Genomic DNA, 9,009 nt, shown 5'->3' on the forward strand with positions numbered 1-9,009 from the left:
GTTAATAAGTGCCAGAGTTCGCACTTGAATTCAGGTTTCTCATCCCAGTCCTAGTGCTTTTTTCACTACTGCATGCTACATACCCAGGTAAACCAGCTAGACTACGGCCAAGTCTCATGGACATAGCCAATTACTATCTGCTGATTACAATTATTTTGTGTGATTTTCTATGGGTTATTTTAATCTGTAGGCAGCAGCAAAACTCTTTTCTCCTATCAGCCATGTAGCTGAGCTATAATGTCCGTTTAACTATATTCCATAATTGTCATTGTTTTGTGGCCAGTATAGAGAAGTGGCCATCACCACATGATCTTTGCCCATATATCCCAGTTAAAAGTCAAGTCAATCTCAATGGGCACAAAAACAAGTTGCCAGTCAGCCATGATTGGCACCAACATTTCACAAATGAGTAAGGTACTTGTTGATTCTTCCATTAAAAAAAAAGGGGGTTCATAGGCCCTAACTCTCACTCCCCAAAAAATCAGAGCTTCTTTAAAAGATTTAACACGAGAACTCAAACCTCCAGCGCAGTTTATCTCCCTTATCACAGTAAACTTACCATCACTATGTTCATCACATTACAGTGAACTGGTTTGCTTCACTTTTTGAGAGAAAATGTACCTGGAGACTTTAAGCTGGCGACAGAGATGACCTACTTCTCCACTTCTCTGGGCATTAGCAATACATTCTGGAAAAATAGATAAAGTTTACGTCCTCAGGAATTTACACCACCTCAATATTCATTTAGGCCCCTAAATTGTAGACTGTAAAGAGTACCCTTGTCAGTTCTACTAAGGTTTTGGGTTTAAAAAAATAAAAATCCAAGTCCAGATTTCTATTACAAGTAGAAATTCAATTTCTAATCTACAGTGGAAAAAGCTTTCAGTTTATAGACTTTGTTAAGAGATTAACAGGTTAATGGGAGGCCGAGGCAGGCAGATCACAAGGTCAGGAGATCAAGACCATCCTGGTTAACACGGTGAAACCCCGTCTCTATTAAAAATACAAAACCAAAATGAGCTGGGTGTGGTGGCGGGCGCCTGTAGTCCCAGCTACTAGGGAGGCTGAGGTAGGAGAATGGCATGAACCCGGGAGGCGGAGCTTGCAGTGAGCCGAGATCGCGCCACTGCACTCCAGCCTGGGTGACAGAGCAAAACTCCGTCTCAAAAAAAAAAAAAAAAAAAAAGAGATGAACAGGTTAACAATGGTATAGCAAAACTGTATGAAATATAAAGCTTTTCAGTGCAAAATTGGACCTGTATCCCTCTATTGAGTAGCCATGCCTCTCTCCCCTTTTCTTTTTCGGAATGCCCACCTCTTTCCCATTTCTCTTCAGGGTTAATAAGTAAAAGAAAGAACAAGCAAATAATATCTGTCAAGAGCTCTGAATTATAATTCCAGAGAAGATGGTTGTGGGAAAGCAGGACCTCAAGGATCTGTTTATCACCATCCAGTAGGACCATGGTTAATGGAGACTTGGCTTTGGCATTTCCTCTTATTTCAAAAGAGAGAAATAAGAAAGTATGTATCCAAACATGCATTTGCTATCTCAACAAAAAGCTATTTATCTCCCCCACAGCTTCCTGCCAAGCCCCAGAAGGTTTCAGGGTCAATGATTACCATCTCTTCATTCAGACATTTTGACATTTGTGAATATGTTGACCTTGAAGACTGGACTGAGTCAGTCCTAACAGATGTTAATTTGATTACTCAGTTCTGACCTCTCCTGAGGTCTGGCTTTTGTCTTCATCACTATATTAAGATGGTGATAACCTCCCTGAAGTCATAAAAATGTTCTGATAAGACTTATCGATTTCGGGTTTGAAATTGTACAGATAACCAAAATGTATTTGGGTAAACTTTTAACCTACTCACTAAGACATATGTCCACCGAGACAGAAACAAGCGTTCATGCTTTTTGTCTCATAAAATACCTCTCTCTCATTTGTTTTTACATTAATAATTATTGCTTGAAAAGTAATACAGCCTACTCTGTCCGCTTTGCATTTATTTTTGCCAGCTTCTGGCAAGAATCAGGACCATTATAATCAGGAAATTAATGAAACTTCTCTCAGAAAATTTTGGACCAAAAAATTTGGAAGACAGCAATCAGATATTAAAAATAGTGATACTCATTGGCTACCTTTAAATAAGTCCTGCATATTTCAGCCGAGTGTTAGAAATCATGACTATCTCTTTCTTGGTATAGCTAAAGATACAGAAGCCCTGGGGAATAAAACCACTTTTTACTCTTATGCCATAGTGGGAAGAGCATGACTTGGAAGCGAGGCATAACTGAGCTCAAATCTTCACTCCACAACTTAACCAGCTAGGTGTTCTTAGGCAAATGACTAGACAGCCAAGTATGAATTTCCTCATAGGTGAGACAGGGATAACACTTACTTTGGATATTAGGACTCAAAGGAAACACTTCTTTCAAACATATATATCCCAAAGGGACACTGAAAACCCAGATTCTTAATTCCCAAGCTTTCTTGGTAACCATGCCTTTAAATTCTAATTAATGAGCTACGTATTCATGACATATTTTCTGTTTTTTACTTCACCTGAGGTAGAGATAATGGCCAAATGTGCTTTCAGTATGACATAAACAGGAGCTTAAGATAGGAAAAAAGTATTAAGTAATCACTAAACTACCAGAATACCCTCAGAATGGGTAAATTACATGTCATGAAAACTTGAAACGAAAGAGTTCAAGTCAGGGATTTCACTGAGGTAGTGAGGAACAAGATTTGACTATGATCAAGCAGGGAAGGTGGGAGCAAGATCTAGAAGGTTCTAGAAGTCACTGCCTGTTCTGATCTAAACCATCCTTGGTCTGGCTTTATCTCTGCCAGCCCCTGCATTATTCTCCACAATGGAGCTAGGGATTTATTGTAGGAAAAAATACCCGCCCCCCCAAAAAAGTCAGGATCACATTCAGAGGTGGCTGAGTGGACCTTCACCTCTACCTTCCCATCTGCTGATGCCTGAAATTCTCTTAACTAGAATGGAACACCTTTCATCCCATAATTATAGCTAAAAGGCTTAAACTTCACAAGTCTGTTTCAGACAGGGTGCTGATGAATTTGAGTTCCAGTCAAAATATAATCAGTCAACATCAGTCAACAAATGTCAGTGGCTGGTTATCAGATCTCTCTCTCTGTTTTGATAGAAGAAAGAGGTGAAGAGGGCAAGGTCCCAGACACCTGAAAGGAGAGAAAGGGTCACCACCAGAGGGAAAATTTATAGAAAAAAAGTTAGTTTATATCACAGGTTCACCTCAGGTAGGTCCTGCTTGCAGCTGAGAGGGTGCAATAGAAGCTGCCTAAACTCAGAGATTTGCTTGGGAAAGTTTTGAGGTTTTTTTAATCTTTTGTTTTCTTTTAGTTTTTGTTTAATCAGCCCTCTGTAAATACCATAAATCTGTTAGCAATAATTTATAAGCTGCTTTTCCTTTGGTGTTGTTTATTTTTCATGGGGACGGTTGGCTTCTTACTGAAAAAAAAAAAGAGCTTCTGATAAATTGATAACTTGGGTGCTGAAAGGAAGAGTCCAACCTGCATCAGATGCCACAACTCCCACTTTAATATATTTCTTCCAGGGTGACCCAGGCCCATCAGCCAGTCCATCAGACAGACAGTCAGTCAGCCAGTGAGACATTTGGTCAGCCAGTCAGTCAGTCAGACAGTCAATAAGATAGTCAGTCAGTCAGTCAGTCAGCCAGATAGTCACTTGTCAGTCAGTCAGTCACCCAGTTAGCCAGTCAGTCAGCCGGTCCATCAGTCAGTCAGTTTGTCAGTCAGATAGTCAGAAAGTCAGTCAGTCAGTCACTCAGTCAGTCAGTCAGCCAGCCAGTCAGATAGTCAGTCAGTCATACAGATAGTCAGTCAGTCAGATAGTCAGTCAGTCAGTCAGTCAGCCAGCCAGTCAGTCACTCAAATAGTTAGTCAGTCAGCTGGATAGTCAGTCAGTCAGTCAGCCAGTCAGTCAGTCACTCAGATAGTCAGCCAGTCAGATAGTCAGCCAGTCAGTCAATCATTCAAATAGTCAGTTAGTCAGTCAGCCAGCCAGTCAGCTAGTCAGTCAGATCATCAGTCAGTCAGTCAGTCAGCCAGTCACTAAGAAAGTCAGCCAGTCAGTCAGCCAGTCAGTAAGACAGTCAGTCGGTCAGTCAGTCAGCCAGTCAGATAGTCAATCAGCCAGTCAGTAAGATAGTCAGTCAGTCAGTCAGTCAGTCAGAGAGTCAGTCAGTCAGCCAGTCAGTCAGAGAGTCAGTCAGTCAGCCAGTCAGTCAGTCAGCCAGCCAGTCAGTCATATAGTCAGTCAGTCAGTAAGATAGTCAGTCAGCCAGTCAGCCAGTCAGTCAGATAGTCAGTCAGTCAGTCAGTTGAACATTTAAGATTATGCTTATATTGTATATCAAGATGTACTATAGTTTAAATGTTTTCCCCTTCCCAGCCTCCAGAACTGTGAGAAATTAACTTCTGTGTTCATAAGCCAGCCAGTTTATGGTGTTTTGTTATAGCAGCCAGAGCAGACTAAGACAGGGTATTTTGTTTGTTTTGTTTTGTTTTTCAGAGGAGTTAATTGGTCTGAAAAAGTAAAAGGACTTATAAAGTAAGGTCATCCAACATAGCCTTTTCTCAGCTGAATTTTCATCTAGAATGGCTGCAAAACAAGTTTGAGGACTGTGTACAGTAAGCACAAATAATACAATTGGGATTAGTTAAAATGATAAAACCGTTCTCTTTTTTTTCTTCAAATTATATGGCATACATATGACAGCATATGTGATGACTCAATTTGAGACTCCCTGTGTCCAACAAAAGGCTTCACAAATTAATATCATCAATTTAAATTATTCACACATGCACAGTGATCTATGTACATGGTTATTCATTACAGCGTTACTTATAATAGTATAAGATTAGAAACAATCTAAATGTCCCTGTTTCAAATTATCCTAAGGCAATTTGGCTCTTCAGGAAATATTAGTTTCTTTTGATAACTGTTGATAGTCTCTGGCTATTAGGGGGCTTACATGTCCTCTACCTTAGAATTTCGCTTTCAAGTGCTATGTTGCAACTCCAGACCAAATTCCAGGTGCTGTGAAAGCAACTATCAGACCAAATTTTGCCAGGTATACAAACATTTACTAGTAAGCAAGTCAAAATGCAGGCATATGATATGTTCTATAGCTGGTGATGTTCATTTTCTGCTCTAGGTACTTCGAACAACAGAAGCCAAGATATTCACAGAGAAGGCCTGGCCAGCATACTGATTAGGTTAGGCAACAAGGTGCTCTGTGAGGTGAAGGACACAGAATTAGTGAGCCACCTCTATATTTTGAGAGTTACACCATTGGCAATGGATGGCTTGCTCAAGAGATTTCTTTACTCTGTTCATTCAAAGACTATGAGGTATATATAATCTTCTTAACCAACCACCTATTTTGACCTCCACTCATTTCATCCTTACACTAATTAACAAAGCTTCTGATGTAGATTTCAATGAGGATACTTGAAGTCTAAGTAATCATCCTTAAAGTGTTGATTGTTGATCAGACTACTTCAAATGCTGTTTAATCACTCCCAAGGCCCAGATCAAATTTCACTCAGACACATATCACAGAATGTACTCGAAATTATTTCAAAAGAAAATTACTATGGAGGCAATAAACTTGTCCATCAATTGGAGACTAAATAAATTATGATGTACCAATAAAACAAAATACTACATAGCTTTAGGAAAGAATGAGGGCTCACACATGAATAGCTATGGAAATGTGGAACACTCTTTAGGTTATATAGTCACATGAAAATGGATAAGCACAGGGCATTCTGTATAGCATGCCTCCACTTGAGTAAGAAAACAAGAATTCATCTGTTTTGTACATGCATACATACCTCTAGAAAATGGACAAGAACTGGATTATATTGGTGACATGCGGGAATAAGGTAGTGTGAGGGTACTGGGTTAGGAAGAGACATTTCATCATTTTCCCTTTGTATCATTTCAAAAATAATTTCAATATAAAAGATGAAAACATTAACAATCTTTAAACACACTTTACAAAAAACTTTTTTGAGGAATACCTCAGTGAATATTCACATATTTATTCATTCTGTTGATGTAGCAAAAAGACTGTGTTCACAGACACTCCTAATGCCTGGCTTGTGGTCAAGGACACTTCTGTCACTCTTTACAAAGTTGTCCCCTTCTCCCTCTATGACTGCATATACTTTAACTTTGCAACAGTCACCAGTTCTCTCCTTCTTTTGCTACTTGCGGCAAATCCGTATGGGTTTGGAGCAACCTCAATTCTTGCCTCCTCAGAAAAAAGAATTTGACCGGGGAGGCATAAGGCAGAGTGAGAGGCAAGTTCTAGAGCAGGAGTGAAAGCTTATTAAAAAGCTTTAGAGCAGGAAAGTATACTTGGAAGATGCCCAAGCAAATGACTTGAAAGACAAGTGCCCTGTTTGACCTTTGACTTAGGGTTTTATATGTTGGCATACTTCCACTGTCTTGCATCCCTTCTCCTCTGAGTCTTCTCTTAGCGTGGCCTGTCTGCATGCTCAGTGTCCTGCTAGCACTTGGGAGGTGAGCATGCGCAGTGTGTTTACCGGAGTTGTGCGCGTGCTCACTTGAGGCATTCTTCTCCCTTACCACTCAAATGTCCCTGAAAGGCCATATACCAGTAGAACTCTGCCATTTTGCCCCCTAATGCTCATGCTTGAGCCCATTGGCCCCACTCCTGAGATCTTATCGGGAAGCTGCTGATCACCAATTTCAGGTGTTTCTATCTTCTGGGAGACTGCCTATCCTTGGCGTGGGCTGCGATCAATTATTATTTTAGAGAGACAGTGTGACAACTGCCTGACCATCACCTGATGGTTGCCTGACATCCCTGGTGGGGTTGGGGGAGCCCTGTCCTGCCCTGCTCATGCCTGACTAGCTACCCACTGTAACACTTTGTCCTTCTGCATCCCACGCTCAGAGGCTGCAATGGCTCTTTGGTCCTCAGTGGTGGGATCAGCAGCTCTGTTTTCTGCCTCATTCATGCCCTGAAGAAAGTACACAGGAAAATGACACAGAATGATATGCAACTTTTTCCTCTACAGTTTTAAAGGTGAATTCGTTAAGGCCCCAGAGCAAAACATTCTCAACAAAAGCTGAAAATAAATGAGGAGCTGTTTAAAAAAATTTTTTTTCAATTCACTGAAATATGTGTTGATGTCATTCTGTTGTTCTTAAACTGACTTCAAGGGAAAACTGGTGAACTTTTGTCCTCCAAGAAGTTCCCCTTTATCACCCCTCCTCCCATCCTGACCCCTTCTACTCCTTTCATTTCCTCCCAATCAAAACACCAGGAACAACATCCCCCTAATCACTATTTTGCTGTCAGGCTTAAATGGGTCAAAGCTCCAGCCACTAGTAAAACAAGAAGCAGTTTGCTTGGCTTGGATGTGGAATTGTATAAATGCTTGCTTAAATGCTGGTTTTCAGATGCTAATACGTTATACAGGAAGGGAGGCCAGTTAGGGGTGATGGCCCCAGTTTGCAGGAAGCATTGGATAGGTTGGATAGGGTAGGGGTAAGCAGGCACTCCCTCACTTCTATGGACAACAGATGTGGCAAATTGGCAGCTCACAGATCTTATTGGCAGTTTGCTGTGATGCATACTGGTTTCCAAAAGCTTTTAATTAGTAACCGATATCTAAAAAATTTGGAGATTTCACAAAATTCTGGAACTGGCAAGTTTTAGTTGTACATCTGGCCAACCAAGACCTGAATACCTCCAAAGCAACACTTGTATGAGGAGGGGCTGCCCACGTTAGGTAAAGCACACTCTCCAATTCCACAAGGTCCCAGGGACCTGGCTGTTCTGGGGGCATCTATTGCTGTATAACAAATCACTCCAAAAATCAACAGTTTAAAACAACTCTCTTACTTTGCTCATGATTTTGTAGTTACAATCAGATATTGGCTGGCCTGTGATCATCTGACCTTTCATCTGGGCTAGGGAGCCCACACCAGCACAGCTATGGTGGAAGTGGCTGATGTTGGCTGGGGGATTAGCTGGGGCTATATATTGGAGCATGTATTTGTGGCCTCTGTAGCATGACAGCTGAGAGGGTCTTCGTCTCAGACTTCTTACATGGTGGCTGGCTTCCTCCTTAAGGGCATCCTTAGAAAACCAGGAAGAACTGAGTGGTCTTTTATAATCTCGTGTCAAAAGTTAAACTCTGTTGGCTGAAGCATTTATGAGCCACCCAGTTTCAAGTGGAAGGGATATAGACACCACGTCTCCATGTGAGATGTGTCAAATAATTTGAGTCTCACTTACCTGACCTGCTTAATTCCTATACATTTTTGTGTATGGGTCTCCAGGGCCTCAATGAATATTGCAGAAATGGATTTTCCCCTTTCCCTCTCCTGCCTGTTCTCTGTTTTCTGAACATGCAAGTTGGGGGACAGTATTTACAGAGTATCACCCACATGTCATTTCATCATCTTACAGACGTTTTGCAGAGCACCAACCTTGTGCCAGGTACTTTCCATACTTTCCAGGTACTGCACATACTTTAACTTTGCAATAGTCACTTGTCGCCACATTCTTTTGTTACTGGTGGCAAACTTCCATACATTTTTCATTTAACACTCACAATAGTGCTGTGAGGTAGGTATTATCTCCATTCTGCAGATAAGGAAATCAAGCTTGAAAAATCAAATACTAAGAGTGGGGTTGTACAGATTCAAAAGGGAAGATCCAGAGCTCTAACGCAGCTTTTGCAGTGTCTAACATGACAAGGGGGATTATAATTTTTGCCTGGGTTCCTGAGCAATATCTATGAATGTATGGTTATATACCTCATTTCTGATAAGAATAAGAGACTGCCCACTTGTGCATGACTCCCCTGGGCAATGTCTCACTGGAGATACTGCAGAAGGTTCCTCACGTTGAAAGGCAAGTATTTGGGAATTCACAGGCCTTTGTCGTCAGCT

General features: G+C 41.1%; 1 long non-coding RNA gene across 2 annotated transcripts in view; it reads right to left on the bottom strand.

Moving 5' to 3' along the window:
* The window catches only part of LOC129393089 (uncharacterized), a 258,151-nt gene that overhangs the window by 76,969 nt on the left and 172,173 nt on the right, over window positions 1-9,009 (bottom strand). The window lies entirely within an intron of this gene.

This window comes from Pan paniscus, chromosome 11 (genome assembly GCF_029289425.2).
Source record: "Pan paniscus chromosome 11, NHGRI_mPanPan1-v2.0_pri, whole genome shotgun sequence".
Lineage (NCBI taxonomy): Eukaryota > Metazoa > Chordata > Mammalia > Primates > Hominidae > Pan > Pan paniscus.